Source organism: Castor canadensis, chromosome 10 (genome assembly GCF_047511655.1).
Source record: "Castor canadensis chromosome 10, mCasCan1.hap1v2, whole genome shotgun sequence".
Taxonomy (NCBI): Eukaryota; Metazoa; Chordata; class Mammalia; order Rodentia; family Castoridae; genus Castor; species Castor canadensis.
Window position 1 is genome coordinate 84,637,249 of NC_133395.1, and position 17,402 is coordinate 84,654,650.

Genomic DNA, 17,402 nt, shown 5'->3' on the forward strand with positions numbered 1-17,402 from the left:
CACACAGTTAAACTCCTACTCATGCCTCAAATACCCAACCAAGGCCTGCCATGTTCTGCAGCCCCAGACCAGCTCAGGCCCCCTCTTGTACCTCCTCACAATGTGATGTCTTTTCCTTTCTAGAATGCCTGAGCTGAGATTTTGTGTTTAATTTCATGGTCATTTGATCAGTGTGAACTGTCCTGCTAGACTATCAGCCCTTAAGGTGAGAATCACATCCTGTGGTCACCCTTGGCGTCAAGTGCCTCGCATAGGCACTGGCTTGTGGCTGACTCAAAAAATATTTGTTTGATGAAGAAATGAAGAGATTTGCCCAAAGCTACAAAGCTTCCTAGAGACCAGCCTAGGACCAGAACCCAGGTTTCCTCACAGTGCCTCACAGTGGTGTGTGTGTGTAAAATATATCACACATTGAAAATGTGCAAAATATATATGATACCTTTAAGGAAAAACACTAAAAATGTGCATGTCTGTCATGTCATATAATAAATATCACTGCTACCTAGAAGCCTCTCCAGTGCTCCCCAACCCCATCAAAACTTCTGTATTAACTATGGTCTTGTATTGTGTTAGACGTGTGTATCTCAACAATGTTTGGCATTACTGACTCAGGCATGCTCAGCCACATTGCCTGTGCTCCTCTGTCCACTGTTGGTCATGAACACTGTGCCTTTGGCATTCATTCATACAGATGCCTGCAGCTACAGGTTGTTTTCACCAGACAGAGATATCTCATTTTATGACTATGCCATGATTTTTCTTTGCCCTTGTGTGCTTGTAGGCTTAGGAGTGTTTCCAATTCAAGGCCATCACAACAACAGGGCCACGCACTTCTCTATCCCTATCTCCTGGTGCATGTGGTATTTCTCTGGGGTATAAACAGAGGAGAATTTCTAGGACTGATCAAAGGTACACACATTTGTTGGTGCATCAGAAGCCTCTCTTAGAACCACTCAGATCTTCTCAGCTCACCTGTCTCCAGGGAACTGGATCACCTGCTCTGCCCATCCCTGGACCTGTGGACTCTTAGGGTTTCACTCAGTTGCTACCAGCAAGGCCAGCATTATGGATTTTCTGAAATGTCATGACGCTGGCATAGAATCTGCCTCCCAGCTGTTGGATGGGCCAGGCATAACCTGAAAGTCCAGGGCAGTCCCAATGGGGCAAGCATGGCCAAGGCAGCTTCTCTCCAAAAGGCAGCACGCTCACCTCCTTCTTTCTCTTTCATTCCTGCTTAAGGGACTGGCTCTCCACTGAAGTGTGAGCTACCAGTTTTGCATGGGGCCTCTTTTCTAAAGAAAGCTTTCTGAGGCTGTGGTTTTGCAATTTTCAACTTTCACCAGCCATGAATGAAAGTTCACCTAGTCTGTATCCTCTTCCACACTCAGTGTTATCCAGCTCACATCTGCTAACCCAGGACATGTGAAATGCCATATTTTTGTGGTTTTAATTTTTCATTTTGATGATTACTAATGAGGGCAAGTGTCACTTTAGGATTCATAGACTTACTCATTGTTGAATCTATCCTATTACACTCTCTTGCCTGTCTTTGAAACCTGGCAAACTGCCTGTTTAGTATCGTGACAAGTCAGCTATTTGACCTAGGAATGTGAACAACAGCAGAGCTTCTCTGGACTTGCTTTGTATAAACACCTTTGCTATTAAAAGCAAAGAAAAAAAGGGGGGCGCGGTTCTGATTCGGAAAAAAATGGAGTAACAAGAACCAGATTACTCACACACACACACACACAAAAGCAACCCACCCCCAAACCCCAAGACAACAACTGCCAAAAAAAACCTCTAAACCTAAAACCAACTCAAACATCAGCTAGTAGACAAAGCTGGCATGGCCCTGAAAGACCGGAAAGGGAGGTGAGCACTTCTGTTGCCCCCAGTTATTGCCTGCAGGGGCTTCTGGCTGCCCAAGGAAGAAGAGTGCAGTGTGCGTCCGGGAGCTCCTGGCGTGAGACACATGGGGAGTCTGGAGAGCAGGTCGTCCATTTAAAACCAAACACCACTGAGATAGACTGACGCGAGGAATATGCAGCCCTGTGCTTGGTGAACCACAAGATTGAATGCTGTCAAAACTACGTCAAATCTCCCCACAAGGGTCTATGTATTCTACACAATAGCAATCTCAATCCTGACAGGCTTGGTTTTGGTAGGAAATCATCATCTCTTTCAAAAACACATGAAATGCAAAGTGTCTAAACTATGCCCTCCCCCAAAAAACATAAAAAAATTGGAGCATCTGATTTTGAAACTTATGGAGCTTGGTTACTAAGACAGTCTGGCATTGGTGAAAAGATGGAAAATTGAACATGGAACAGAATAGAGTCTACAGATCAACTCAGAAGCAAATGATTTTCAACAACAGTGCAAAGGCAATCCCTGGAAAAGTATTTTTTTTCAACAAAAGGTGCTGGAACGGATGGATGTTCTTATGCAAAAGAAAATTAATCACAATCCACATCTGACACCACATATAAAACTAACTCAAACTGAATCATAGACCACAATGTAAAACCCAGACATAGAAGACTTCTGTAAGAATACCCATGTGACCTTAGGCTAGGAAAAGATCTCATGAATACAACAAAATACACAGTCTATTAAAAAAACTGATACATTGGTCTTCATCAAAATTAACAAGTTCTGTTCTCGAAAATATACTGTTAAGAAAATGAAAAGAGAAACCAGGGCCTAAGAGAAAACATTTGCAAATAGCATATCTGAATCCTGCACAGTGGCTCAACCCTTTAATCTAAGTTACACAGTAGGTGGAGAACAAGAGGATCATGGTTCAAAGCCAGCCTAGGCAAAAAGTTATTAAGACTCCATCTCAACCAATAGATGGGTATGGAAGCACGTGCCTGTCATCCCAGCTATGTGGAAAGCATAAATAGGACAGTGGAACAGACCACCTGGGCAAAAAGCGAGGACCCATCTCAAAAATAATCAATGCAAGAAGGCTGGAGGTGTGGCTCAAGTGTAGAGTGAGTGCAAAGCCCTGAGTTCAAACCCCAGTACTGCAACATACACAAAAAAAAGCTGAACATCTCGACCATGTTACCCAGTCATTCTGTAAGTAGGTATCATTGCAGGAGAAGAAAGTGTGTGGCAGAATCTGGCATCGAGCACTCACTGACATCTGTGAAATAATATCAGAGCCTTTTTGATAGGTGCATATTTTCCTCCTATGTGCAGACAAGCCTTATCCCCAAAGATGTCTGATTCTATGCTTAACAGCAATTGCATTTTAACACCACTTATGTCTATCACAGACTAGTTGGTAGAGAATCAACTAAAAAAAGTAGTGAAAATGTAGTCACCCACATGAGCTGGACCACTGCCTGGGACTGCAAATACAGCTGGCTATGCTCTGCCCTTCTATATGAGGGATCAAGGATGAGGATCAGGATGCCGAGCTGCTGCTGAAGCCCAAGCTTGGAGGACCCTCTGTTCCTGGCCCTTTGCCACAGCCAGTTTGTTGCTCTCTGGAGCTCAACTCTGATCATTGACTCTTTTAAACCCCATCTTCTCTGATGCTTCCATTCTTTTCTGAGAGCTTAGGGGCCCAGTCCTGCTCTGGCATGTGTGTGTTACAGTTCTCAGAGCACATCAATTAGAATGTAACAAGTAGTTGCTGTCAGCACACAGATGGTCTCAGTGGGAATTCTCATGTGGCCTGTAAACAGAGTAAGAGTAGTTGACAGCTTTCTACCTTTTGCCACATATCAGGCCCTGTGGGAAGCACTGTGCACTCCTGTGGCTGTGACAGCTAGTGGACTTCTGACTCAGGCACTCTGTAGCCAAGCATAGCAGCATCCCTGAGGTCCAGCCGATGGAACATGGTCTAAGGGGGTGAGCGGGCTATGAAGCTATGGACTCTCAGACCACAGGACCTGCCACTGTAAGGCTTCCCTAAAGTAATACCATCTCAGGTCACCCCTAAGATGCACCTCAACTTACAATGGGGTGATGCATTTTCCATAAATTGAAAATACTGTAAATCAAAAATGCATTGAATACACCTAACCTACTGAATATCCTAGCTTAATCCTGGACTACCTAAACATGCTCAGAACCTTTACCTGCCATTACTTACAGTTGGGAAAAACCTACAATTGGGCAAAACCATCTGACATGAAGCTTATTTTACAACACAGCCTTGATTATCTCATGTCATTTATTGAATACTTGTATCCCCAAAACACCAGCAACACAACTCACTCTGAGTTGATCTTCCCTCAACAGCACAAGGCTGATTGGGAGCTGTGGTCACTGCCTTACCTAGCATCCTGACAGACAACCAGACCACAAGATCCAAATTTAAAATCCCAAGTACTGTGTCTATTGAATGCCTATCGTCTTCACACCATTGTAAAGTTGAAAAATCCTAAGCTAAACAAGTTGGTATTAGGGTTTGAACTTGGGGTCTTGTGCTAGGCAGGTGCTATACTGTTTGAGCCATGCCCTTTTCGCTTTACTTATTTTTTGAATAGGGTCTCAAGTTTTTACCTGGCCTAGATCTTAAGTCTTCCTAGTTACACTGCCTGTGTAGCTTGGATGACAAATGTGTTCCACCACACTCAGTTTTTATTGGTTGCAATGGGGTTTCATGAACTTTTTTGCCTGGGCTGCCCTTAAACTGCCATCCTTCCAATCTCCACTGCCTCTTGATTAGCTAGGATTACAGGTGTGAGTCATGGCACCTGACGGGGATCATCTGTGTTCTTAGAAAGCAGTCCCAAACTGCATTCTCTTTGGACTGTCCCATACCTGAACCTCCTGCAGACACTCTTTCCTGGTTTGTGGGTGGGATGGCAAGGTCCGAAGTGCCCTGGAAATCACATGTGGAAATGCAAAGCCTAGATCTAACCTGACTTTCTACACACAGAGGTCACTGTGGGGTGAATATTCCATTCTCTTGGTGCTATGGACTGAAAAGCTTTTCTACTTCTGGAATATTTTTTCTCAAAGAACACTGCCTTTGATCACACAAACAATATGTGTTGTTCTGGAAATTCTTATTGGCCTTGCCATGAAAACCAGTTGCATGGACATATGGAGGAGAAGATGGAGTAATACCACAAAGACAGCAAGTTGTCAGGAGGCTGGATCTCACTAACTTTGCAGTGTGAGTCCCAGTGGGGAAGAAGTTTCTTATGATACATTTCTTGTACATTTCCAAGGAGAATAAAGAAGCCCAGGGAAATCATCTGAGTCTCTCTCTCTCTCTCTTTCCTGAATGAACTGGAATTTGAACTCAGGGCTTCATGCTTGCTTAAGCCACACCTCCAGCCCTTTTTGTGTTAGCTATTTTTCAGAGAGGGTCTCAGACTTTTTGACTGGGCAGCGTTGGACCAAGATCTTCCTACCACTTCCTCCCAAGTATCTGGGATTACAGGCATGAAGCACTGCACCTGACCTGAGAGTCTTAAACTCAACATCCATTTGGTTACTGTAGACAGAGCCCACTGAAACATGGCACTGTATTGGAATGCCATTTGTCCTTTCCAAATTCCTGGATGTCATCTGGCAGTCTAGGAAGATGGGACCTTCCACAGGCAATTGGGTCATGAGGGCTCTGCCTTCACAACTGGATTAATCCATACATGAATTAGCAGATTAACGAGTTACTGCAGGAAAGCCTTCATTATAAAAGTGCGCTCTCTCTGACACAATTGCTGTCTCACCACGTGGTCCTCTGCCATGTTGTGATGCGGTTTCGGGCCCTCACCAACTGCTAAGTAGAACTTGGTGCCATACTCTTAAACTTCCCAGCCTTCAGAAATATGAGCCAATGAACCATTATTCTTTATAGATCACCAGGTCCCAGGAATTTTGTTGTAGCAATAGAACAGAGACTAAGACATGAGATCCAAGTCCCACATCAATGACTATATTTTGCAAACACAGGATTTCTTTCCCTGGTTCACCCTCAAACCATGTTTACATCTCAGAGAGAGAGATGTGAATGCATTATGCAGAAAAAAAATGGGCTGTCCTTGAAGTTGTTTATTTAAAAACTATCACTTCCTCACCAACCCCAGCCAGGATCTCTGGCCCAAGTTTGTAAGCCTTGCTGCCCTTGGTGAGCTCCTGGCCAGTCTGAACTTTGCCAAGACAAGTAGCAGGTGGCCATTGCTTCCTCTGTCGGGTCCGTGCCACTACCAAACCTTCTTTCAGTGTCTCACAAGGCTAGCTGGCTACAGCCAACTTAGCCTTGCCTTTTTATTAGGTGCCACAATTTGCAGGGGTGGCACTGAGGGTCTCATCCTGGGACTTTCAATATGTGAAATTCCCATAGCCCCTCACATGTGGATCACCCAGTTCCCAGACGCATTCCCCTTCATCCGCCAGTCATCTTTCAACAGTCACTCATCAAGAGATGTATAGGTGCTGGAGCAGCTGTGGGAAACAATACGGATGGTCCTGGGCCTGTGGAGACTATCATTTTATAAGGAATTGGGTGTTATAGTGCTAGGGGGGATAGTGTAAGATAAGGGATGTGTAAGGTCCTAGGAGAAGCAATCCACACAAACTTTTCAAGACTTGCTGGAGGAAGAGTAGGAATTGTCCAGGTGACAGGGTCGGGGGAGTGGAATGGAAAGAACACTCTAGAAAGAAGGGCAAATCCAAAGGTCCTGAAACAAGAACACGCATCTTGAGTTTATAGAACTACAAGTTCAGTGTGAGAAGAGCAGAGTAGGAAGGAGGGTCAGTGAGGGAAGAGACTGAGGCGAGCGGGGAGCGCTGCCTTGGAGCCATGTCCAGGAGTGTGAGTTTTCCTAAGTGCAATGGAGGGCCATCACAGGGTTTTAACCAGAAATGCAAAGATCCGATTTGTATTTTATAAGCAGCTCCTGACAACAGATAGAGAACTACTGGATGGGGACAAGTCTGGAGGGAAAGGACCAGCTGATGTGTCTGCAGTAATCCACAGAATGCTCAATAGGGGGCTGCAACAGGTGCAGGTGGCACCACACTGGAAGAGTGGCTAGCGGATAAAGCTAGTGGGTGTTTGCCTAATCCTGTGTGCCCCACTGTAGCAGAATATCACAGAATGGGTGCCTTCTACACAACAGAGACTGGTTCCTCCCATTTGTAGAGGTAGGAAATCTAAGATCAAGGTGTCAGCAGATTCAATGTCTGGTGAGCACCCTCTTTCTGGTTCCCAGGTGTCCTCACATGGTAGAAGGGGCAAGGCAGCTCTCTAAGGCTTCTTTTAGAAGGGCACTAATATCATTCCTGAGGACTCCCCTCATGATCTAATCACCTCCCAGAGGCCCCACTTCCTAATACATCATCTTGGGGGCTGGGTTTCAACATAAGCTAGGAGGACACAAAAATGCAGATCACTGCCATGATGTACTAGCTATGGAAGACAGTGGGCATGTTCTTGGAAAAATCCAAAGAGCAAATCCAGGAGCTGAGAAGTTGCTGTGTGGGTCAAGGAAATAAGCTCATGGGGCATGCTGAATTTGAAATTCCCAGTTTGTAGCTGTATGGGCTTAGCAAAATGAAATTCAATGATAGGCTATTTTTCATTCTTTTCTCGATTTATATGAGTTATTATCTTGGATATATAAACTGAACTTGTAAAAGACAACTTGAGTAAATCTTAAATAACATTAAAACACCCTGTGAGAATAGAAAAGTTTGATCACATTCTCACAAATGTGAGAATATTGCTAGTGTGAATTTCAGCAAGGCCTCCTGCAGGATCAGATAGGCTCTTAATAAAATGTACTGTCACCAAGCCAGCATTTGATCAATGGTGTTGAAAAGTGGGTTTCACTGTTCTCAGACAAAGCTCCTGTTTCACTGCTAAGCTCCAAAAGACTCCCACAGGCTGTGTAAAGGACGCTAAACAAAAGCTAATTTTTCAACAACAGCCACTGTAAAGAAGAGAGAGGAAAAACCCAACAGCCCAATTGAGACTTGAACAGAGGAAATTAACAGATAGTTGGGTACAGTAAAAAAAAAAACACAATGGCCTCCCAAAACAATCAGAGTTCATCCAAAACAAGAGGAAGATAAACAAAACCAGACTGAAACACCATTTTCCACCATAAGATGAACAAAGATGAAGTGATTTGTTCACACACGTGTGGGTGCCGGGGAGGAAAACGGTTGTCTCTACACAAGACAAGCTCATTGGTACAGTTTCCATATGGGGGAATTGAGCAACACCCCTGAATTTAATATACCCAAATGCTTTTATTCTAGAAAATTCATATCAAGAAATTTGACCTACACATACACTTGCACATGTGTGAAGTGGTTTAAGTTCCCAATTATTCACTGAAGCATGGAAAACACCTGAAAGCCCCTGAGCAGGGAAATGGTTTGCATGATCTGTTACAAACATAGAATAGAGTCCCATGCTGCCATCACAAAGAGTGAACAAGATGGAAACAACAGATGAAAGGATAAACAAAATGTGGTTTATACACACAATGAAGTATTATCTGACCATGAAAAGGAAATGAAATTTTCAAATACTGAAACCTGGATGAATCTTAATCACATTATGATAAATTAAATAACCCAGAGACAAAAGGACATATGAGGTATCTAGAGTAGTCACCTTCATAGAGACAGAAAGTGGAGTGGTGGTTTCCAGGGGCTGGGGGAGGGGAATAGTATTAATAACTATTGCGTTCCATCTGTCTATCTGCGCAAGGTGAGTGGAGTTCTGGAGGTGGAGATGGTGATGGTTGCACAACGACACAAATGCTTTAGTGCCACTGAACTGTGCCTTCAAAATGGTAATAAGGCCCCAAGCTTTCCATATCCAGGGCTTTTACCTGATTAACATATAATTGTAAAACCAAAGTGTTACTGGGCAAATCATGTCTTTTTAGAGGGGGTTAAAAAAAAGCCTAATTCAGTGGCCGACTTCCTCCATTCACCATAAACACTGTTGGAAGAATGATTTGTTTGGGCAGATTCCCAGAACCAACAGTTATGAATACAGCATTTAACTTTAAAAGTGATTAAACTTTCTCCAAAGAATAGATCCCAGAATCGGGGGCCATTGTTCCAACTATCTTTCACCCCACTAAACACTGCATATCTTCCAAGTAGAGAGGTTCTTATTTCCAAGTGATAGACATGTTCTAAGAGACAGACACAACAATATTTTCTAAAACACCACACCTGCTACCTACAGACACACCCTTCAAGGAAATCTGATAAATTAGATCCAATGATTATATTTCTATAAACTAAGGAATCCACTTTCATTACAAATGAGTAGGTCATTTACTTTGATTCTTCAGCTCATTTCCAATACAAATCCAAAATGCCAAAATTCAAAACTTGTCAGGATTTCATGTGCAATGTAAAATGACAGTGTGTCACTTTGTATGTACTGTAATTCACTGCCCATGGAAGTGCCTCTGTCTCCAATCAAAGGAAACTGCAGGCATTTGGGTGTGTGGCAGTGAGAGGTGGGGGCTGGGCCTAAGAGTCTACTTAAGGATGAATTCTGACATTGTGGAAAAACAGAGGCTTGAAGGCCTATGCTTACTGGCATTCACTCGTGACAGTGGTTTATACACATGTAGAGGTAGGATTTCTTGAGCAACCCATACTGATTTGGAGTAAGATGCTCAGTTGAAAAGCAGAAAAGAGACCTGGGTGTGTGGCTCAGTTGCATTGCACTTGCCTAGTATGCACAAGTCCCTGGGGTCAATCCACAGCACCTGAAAAATACTGGAAAAGAGCCTGGTTTGGGGGTTTGGTAAGGAGAAATGGCAAGAGATAAATATCCTGGCAAGAAGCCCTAGAGCTACACATGGTATCACATGCCTATAGTTCCAGCCCTCAGGAGACTGAGGCTAGAGGATTGAGATTTCGAGGTTAGCCTGGGTTATCTAGCAATGCTCTGCCCAAAGAAAAGAAGAAAAGAAAAAAGGGAGGAAGGAAGGGAAAGAAGGAAAGAAGAGAGGGAGGGAGAAAAGGAATCAAGGGAAGAAAAGAAGGTGAAAGGGAGGAAAGGAGCAACGAAGGGAGGGAGAAAGGAAGGGACGGAGGGAGGAAGGGAGGAGCATCAGAGGGAAGGGAGATATGGTTTTCTGGCCTGGAGCCCATGAGCCATTGTTCTTGGTGGCTTGGTATGTCTAAGAACATGCACACAACACAGTCTCTCATTGTGCTTTTGTATGCTTATGTCCCCTTACCATGAACTAGGCTGGACAGTACTCTGGGAGAAAGACCATCACCTATTGTCTCATGTCCCTGTCTGCACAGAGAACATACTTGGGAACTTCCAAGCCACTTCAGTGTCATTACCTTCTTCAGAAGCATAGAGGAATGAAAGATATGTTACTCTGCCAGAATCGGAGGAGAACATCAACAGCCAGGGACAGTATTTTTCCTCACTCTACACCTGTGCATTTGGTACTTCTGGTCCTTCATTCGAGGTGAGTATTTAATTACAAGGTGCTATGGAAGCATCACCTGAACTGATCAACCCCTACCTCCTAAAACTGTGCCAGCCCATGTGCACAAGTACGCAGGTATGGTAAACATCTGGCTCAAAGCAGGAGGAGGAATCTGGTTCTACCCATCAGGAACTTACTCTATCTTTCAAACTGACTTTTCAGACTCCAGTTACTGGCACCAATCCCCACACTAATTAGGTATGCATTGCTCTGAGAAATCAGCATTCTTTTTTGGCTAGGATAACAATAGCGATTCTACACAGAACCTGCTTCTGAAACCACCCATCAAGGAAAGCTGCTGGATTGTCTCCAAAGAGCACATTTTGAAAGCTTTTGGTTTTCCTTGACAAAGTTCCACCAAGTATATAGCACAGACATTCTTCAGCAGGGATATTCCAGGATAGTCTGGGGCCTCTTGTTTAAAACTGAATAGGACGGTCATTGAAGGGGAATGACTCAGGGAAAGGCAATGAAAACATATGTGACAGGTCCATGGTTCAAGATGTGCAGCGCAAGATTTGTGGCATTGTAACAGAAATGGATTCCTGAAACACATTCTTTAAACAATGGACAGTTTTGATTCAACTTGCAAAAAAAAAATAGGGCCAAGAAGCGACATATTAAAGTTCTTTTTCACAAAAATGGCAAGATATTAAATAAGAGAAGACAACTATACTACTATACTCCATCTTTTCTGAAGGCAGAATATGAATTAATGAAGGAAGTTAAGGGGAAAATAGCAAGTACTTTGAATTTTTATGTGTGTCTTGGAATGGGGTTTGAACTCAGGGCTTCACACTTGCAAAGCAGGCACTCTACTGCTTGAGCCAGTGAGAACCTCCAGTTCTCACAAGTACTTTGAGAATCTAGTGATGATGAATAGTGAAATTTATTGCAGAAGATTCTGGAACCTTCTTTGGCCATGTGAAAGTCTAGTATTGCTTCCTCCTTTTTTCCAAGCAGGTTTTGCGTAGTTCCACCAAGGGCAAGGAACTGTCCCCAAGACTTGTAGGCTTCTCTTTAAACCCTGATATTTTATGACTACAGATTTTAATAATTTGAAGTCTTTGTAATGCATTTCATTACAATATTGTTAGTTACTCAATGCCTCAAAGAAAGCCTTCAAATCCTTTGGCTACTTTTTACCATAGTCTGAAATACTATGCTAACACATCTTATTAAAAATGAGCATGGAAATAGTAGGGAAAATGTGGCCCTGGCCTATCTTCAGGGCTATGATGCTTATAAATTCTGTACCTCACAGAACACTTGCCACTGCCATTTCATTCTTATCAGACGTATCATGTCACACACAGTGACTGTGGCTCAAATCACTCCACAGGTTGAGAAAGGCAGAGATGGTTCAAACCTAACTGGAAATGGGCTCATCATTCAGCTTCATCTGCCCTTGTCAAAACTTCCCAAGGTCTGAAGCTGATCTACAGAGGTCAGAGTGAAAATTACATACAAAGGAAGCTAAATACAGAATTCACTTCTGCATATCTTAAAAAAAGATATCCAATGGAATACACTGATGAGGAAAAAGGGACCCCATTTGTTCAACTATTTCTTTGTGCACTCAGAGACTACTAATGGAAATAAAAAACAGGCCATCGGGTCTTGTCTGCAAAGTCATGGGCCAGTATCATCTCTGTTATTCTTAAAATGTATAAGCTGCAACCTTAACCCCAGGACTTCAGAATGGGACTGTTTTGGGGGTCAGGGCCTTTCCAGAGGTAATGAAAGCAAAGTGAGGCCATTAGGGTGGGTCCTAATCCAAGATGAGTGGTATCCTTATAAGAAGAAGAAATTAGGATACAGACAACACGAATAGGACAATCATGTGAGGACACGGAGAAGGTGACCATCACAAGCCAACCAACAAGAGAGGCCTTGGAAGAAACAACCACACGGCCACGATCTTAGAGCCCGGCTCCAGAACAATGAGACAGCAAATGTCAGTTGTTTATGCTCCCTTGTCTGTGGCCCTTTGCCGGAGCACCCCAGCTGACTAGTAAGCCATCATTCTTCTGGCTGCCTTTTACGGGCCTGTCTCTTGAGCACTGGTTCCTAGTTTATCAATTTCCCTCCACTTTCTTTTCTCCCTGGAGCCCCTCTCCAATTCTTCCCTTCTCTGGCCCAGCCTCATTCTGTCCTTGTCTTTCAAAAGAGTTTCCCTCTCCTCCCCAGAGACGGAGCCTTGGGAAGGTGCAGGAATCTTGCACCCAGCACCTCAGGTCCATCCTCCCACAGCTCCCGAGTGCACCTGGTTTATACAGGGACAATGCAAAGTCATCTGACATCAGATGTGCCTCTCTCTTTCTGGGGGACCTGACCAACTCACTCAGGTTCTCTCAGCTTCTGTTTCCTCATACATTTTATTTCCAATGGCAAAAGTTCTTACTTGGTTGTTGCAAAAGTAACTAAGACAATGCAATGGAAAACATTTTGTATTCTAATCACCTTAGTTCAGTTTTCCCCTGGAACTACCTAGCATTTTCCAGTATGATATTCCAAAAAAAATAATCAGCAAATAAATGGAACTTGTATAGTTCTGTAGCATATATTAAAGACATTTCTATTCTAAATTTCCTTTAGGTCTTCCTGCCAGTCAGTATTGTTATACTTAGTATTAAGAAGAGAATTCTGAAAACAAAAGAAAGCCCTTGCCTTCAGGGATCCTGTAATTATTTGAAAAAATAAAAGTTTAACAGTGAAAAGACTTAGAAAATTGTTCACAGTGGTTTTCAGAGCCAAATGGGTGGACTAAGCCAAGTCAGTAGCCAGGTATCTCTGAACTTTCTACAACTTTCCAGACAGCAGTGCCCACTGTCACCTCTAAAGTCACTGCAAGTGGAAGCTAAGAGAGCTGACTGAAAGCCAAGAGAGGTAATGAAAACTCAAATGGTAACAAGTAGCATATTGTGCTGTAAACAGAGCTAACCCCATAGCAATGTAAAAACAGAGTACTTTGAAACACAAACACCTCTAGATGTTCTTGAGGCATAATCTGAAAAATGAAACTGCAATTTTCTCATTAACTCCTCAGGAACCCACAGAAAAAAAGATTATTGACAGTCAATGGCAACACTGTAGTAAGAAAAACTATATTCTTTAGAATTGGGGTTGATATTTTCCTTTAGAAATATATGACTTTAGAAAAATTTCAACCATAAACAAAACTGTGTAATTTTAAAAAAAAAAGGAATTCTCATATTCCATTAAAATGATCAAAATATGTTCATCTATCTGGTCAGTGAGCACAGGAATCAAAGAGTGCAATGCGATTGGATTTTGATTCCAGTGTCAACCTCTCACTAAGAACCAAGTCAAATAACTCGCTTCTCTGAGCATGGGTTCCCTCTGTGTTAAATGGGCAGAGCCTCCAAATGGCTAGTTGCCATTGGTAGGTCTCTCCAGGCTAGGGACAGAAGTTGGTTAGTGACATATCTAACAAGGAGTATAGGAAGGGGTTATAAGCACTTCCTAAGCTTCCTCTCCCTGAGTATTTTTCTGACTCAACTTTCTACTGTCTTCTCACCATTTATCCCTCCTCTCCAATGTCCACCACTATACACAGCACATAGCAGAGCCTTGATGTATGTTTGACGAATGACTATATGAATAAATGCATAATACATACATAAAAACAGAGTCAGAAAAAGAAACTATGGTAAAGAAACACAACTTGAAGGCTGATAACATATCGTGTCTTTGGCAAACACAAACTCTGGAAAAGCAAATGAAACACAATCAAGGCCAGCTTTTATTATAAGAAGATAAAAAGAAAAATAGGAAAAAAGTGATACGGTGGCTGTCAACCTCTGCTCTGGAAAGATGTCAATGTCTTTGGCATTTTTTTCCTCATAGTTTATGGCTAAAACGAATAGTCTCTAAGCTAAAAAGCCAAAATTATTTGGCACATTTACACGTGAGAAAATCCCCAGTGAGGTCTAATGAACCTAGTTTTCCTCCAGGCTGTGTGAAACTCACATCTAAGACACAGTAAGATGCACCAGGACAATGATCTGAGTTCTGAATACTGTGCCTGCTATCTGCACTTTTCTCTTGCAAAGATTTTGTGAATATGTTTGAAAGACTGAAAGCCAATTCCTTTTCATGGATACAAACTGGGTTCATTTTTACTTTTTAAAAATGGTAGTAATTAAGGATTCTTGTCAACAGATGCTATCTTGGAAAGAAGGAAGCAGAATGCCTTTTTCTTTTACTCTAGAAAGGATCGTCTTTTTCATGTCCTCCATCAATCCACGGCCCAAATTATTTTCAAAAGCGGGGAGTTTTATGGCATTAAGTAGGTGGCAGCCTAGACTCTAACCATGGGACAAGTGGCCGCCAACAGATGTGAATGAACACAGAGAGACCGAGGTCGAACACAGCCTTTCCTTGTTGGCTCATCCCGCTCAGGAAGGGGCTGGAGACGCGTCCCGCACCCTCCCCCAAGCTAGTGATCTTTCCCCGGTCGCCTGGCAACCGGGACGCCGCGGCCCGGCCCCGCCTCCGCTGCCATGGCAACGCCGCCACTGCGCCGCCAGGCACCTGCTGGGCCGCGCAACTTTTCAAACCTCGGCGCTCGACCGGTCGGCCGGGCCCGAACCTCGAGTCGCCGCTCCAACAGAGAAAACCGAGTCCGCGACACGGAACTGTGGCCACGTGCTGCTCGGTCCCCTGTCCACCGCGCGGTAGGCTGACCAGCGGCCGACTGCTTACCTCGCTCGGTGAACCCTCAAGTGGAAGAGGTCCCGGGGGGCCGACCGTCCGCGCCGAGACCCGAGGGGGACGAGAGTCACCGCCGCAGACTCCGTCCCCGGGACGTTGTCGGGGTGAGGGACTTAGTCGCCCCGCGCCGCGCGAGCGGCCGCCCCGACCCTGGCCGGGCTCAGGTTTGTGGAGCGCCGCCCCGCGCCGCTCGGCTCGGGTTCCTGTCCGGATCGGCTCAGGCTCCGCCCCCTTGTCGAATATTCATGAGAGGGCGGGGTCGCCGCCCATCCCCTGCAACGCGGAATTTGTTGAGTTGGAAGGAAAGCTCAGAGGAGAAGAGTGTGGGAATGAGCTAGACAACATAAATACAGGATCTAGTCACGATTTCTCCTCCCACCCCAGGCCACCTACACACACACGCACACACGCCGCTTCATTTTTAAACATCTCAGTGTATAATTTGAATTATGATATTTTATTCCTTCTTCAGCTTTTGACCCTGTGGGACATTTCAATTTTTAACTATTATGAATAATGTTGCACTGGACATTTGTAAAAGTCTTTGTGTGAGCTCGCTTTCGGGTTCCATGAGCAAATTAGCCAGGAGTTGAATTGTTGGACCCTGTATTAACTCCATGTTACATGTGAGAGTATGCTGATAGTTCAGGGAGTCCTCCTTTGTATTTCAGGCATGTATATATGGTGCTTTAATCACATTAACTCCTTCTGTCTATTACTTGCTCTTTATCGCCCTGATCCCCTATTATTCAACAGTTTACAGTGCATTGTGTTACAGTCTCTTCATACACACATGCAATATTTTAATATATTTCACTCTCTAACATTCTTTTTTTTCCTACTGGGGTTTGAACTCGGGGCCTGCACCAGCCCTTGTTTTGTGAAGCGTTTTTTGTCTTGTTTCTTGAAATAGGGTCTCTTGAATCATTTAACTGGGCTGGCTTCGAACTGCGATCCTCCTGATCTCTGCCTCCTGAGTAGCTAGGATTACAGGCATGAGCCACCAACGCTCAGCTATCTCTAACATTCTCTTTCCCTGTCCTGGCTCCTGTAGTCCCCTCAGAGAGACACATTAATATAATCATGTGAGACAGAGATCTTATATACATATATGCATATAAGATTATATGTGTATTTATGTGTACATTTATCTTTTAGCTCCACATATGAGGAAAACATTTGACCTTTGTCCTTCTGAGCCTGGGTTATTTCACTTAATATTATTATCTCCAGTTTCATCCATTCATTTTTCTTTATGGCTGAGTAATACTCCATTAAACACACCACTTCTTAATACCCGAACTGAGCAAATGAAATTTCAAGAATGTCTTGACTAAACCCTTTGGTCCTAATTATGGTATGAATCTTAAATTGGAGGATGGGGGGGCACCACATATGTTAATCGTGATTTGAACTATCAGCTCCTCATACATGTGCAGGCCTCACTCATTGCATTGATTCGAATGAATTTCATCATAGTGGATTGTCCTCTGCTTTTTAGTGTGATGCAACCTTCCACCTTCCAAAACAACCCAGCATTCTGATCTATAAACAGTCACATTGCTACTGAAAACATATTTTCAGAAAATAAAAGGAAACCATATGAGATAGGACAGGCCTAAGGTTGTTCACACGGGTTCAGGGATAGTGCTTAAGAGGCACCAAAGTCACTGAGCTGTCTTCCTACGTCAGGCCAGCTAGTCCTCCAGAAATTTCCACCACAAGCAAAATCATGAAATCCCATCTAAGGGAGTTCACCCAGCCTACCACCTCCAGTCCATAAGTGGTGATCCAAGAAGGATGATTTCAAGGGGCTAAAAATCTTTTTACTAAAATACTATATAAACAACTTGCTAGGGTGCTCTGCCCACCAATCCACTGCTTGTTAAAGTCCTCCAGAAAAGTCCTTGTCAATATACAAATTTTTTACTGGAAGAGGAGATCCATATTCGACACTTGCAGACAGATTTATGGACTAAAGAAATCCACAGAGCTCGCAGGTGCCCATGTCAGACGTGTAGGTGCTAGAAGACAATCAATATGGCCTTGCCCCAGGGGGTTCCCTTCCAGTAGGGGAAAGACTGTGACACATAAGCAAACGTCAAGTAACATTTGTTGTCATAAAAAACAGAGTCACTTAGAAAGGTAGGTGGTTGAAGCTCAGAATGTGCAGGGGAGCGGTGACATCTTTGATGCAACTAAGTTCAG

General features: G+C 43.6%; 1 protein-coding gene across 1 annotated transcript in view; it reads right to left on the bottom strand.

Annotated features, from left to right (window-relative positions):
- Spata13 (spermatogenesis associated 13) overlaps window positions 1-15,361 on the bottom strand; it is a 310,379-nt gene extending 295,018 nt beyond the window's left edge. Inside the window, exon 1 of the mRNA XM_074043734.1 lies at window positions 15,186-15,361. The gene's annotated coding sequence lies outside the window, so the exon portion shown is untranslated. The remainder of the gene's footprint in view (window positions 1-15,185) is intronic.
- Between the last annotated feature and the right edge of the window lie 2,041 nt (window positions 15,362-17,402).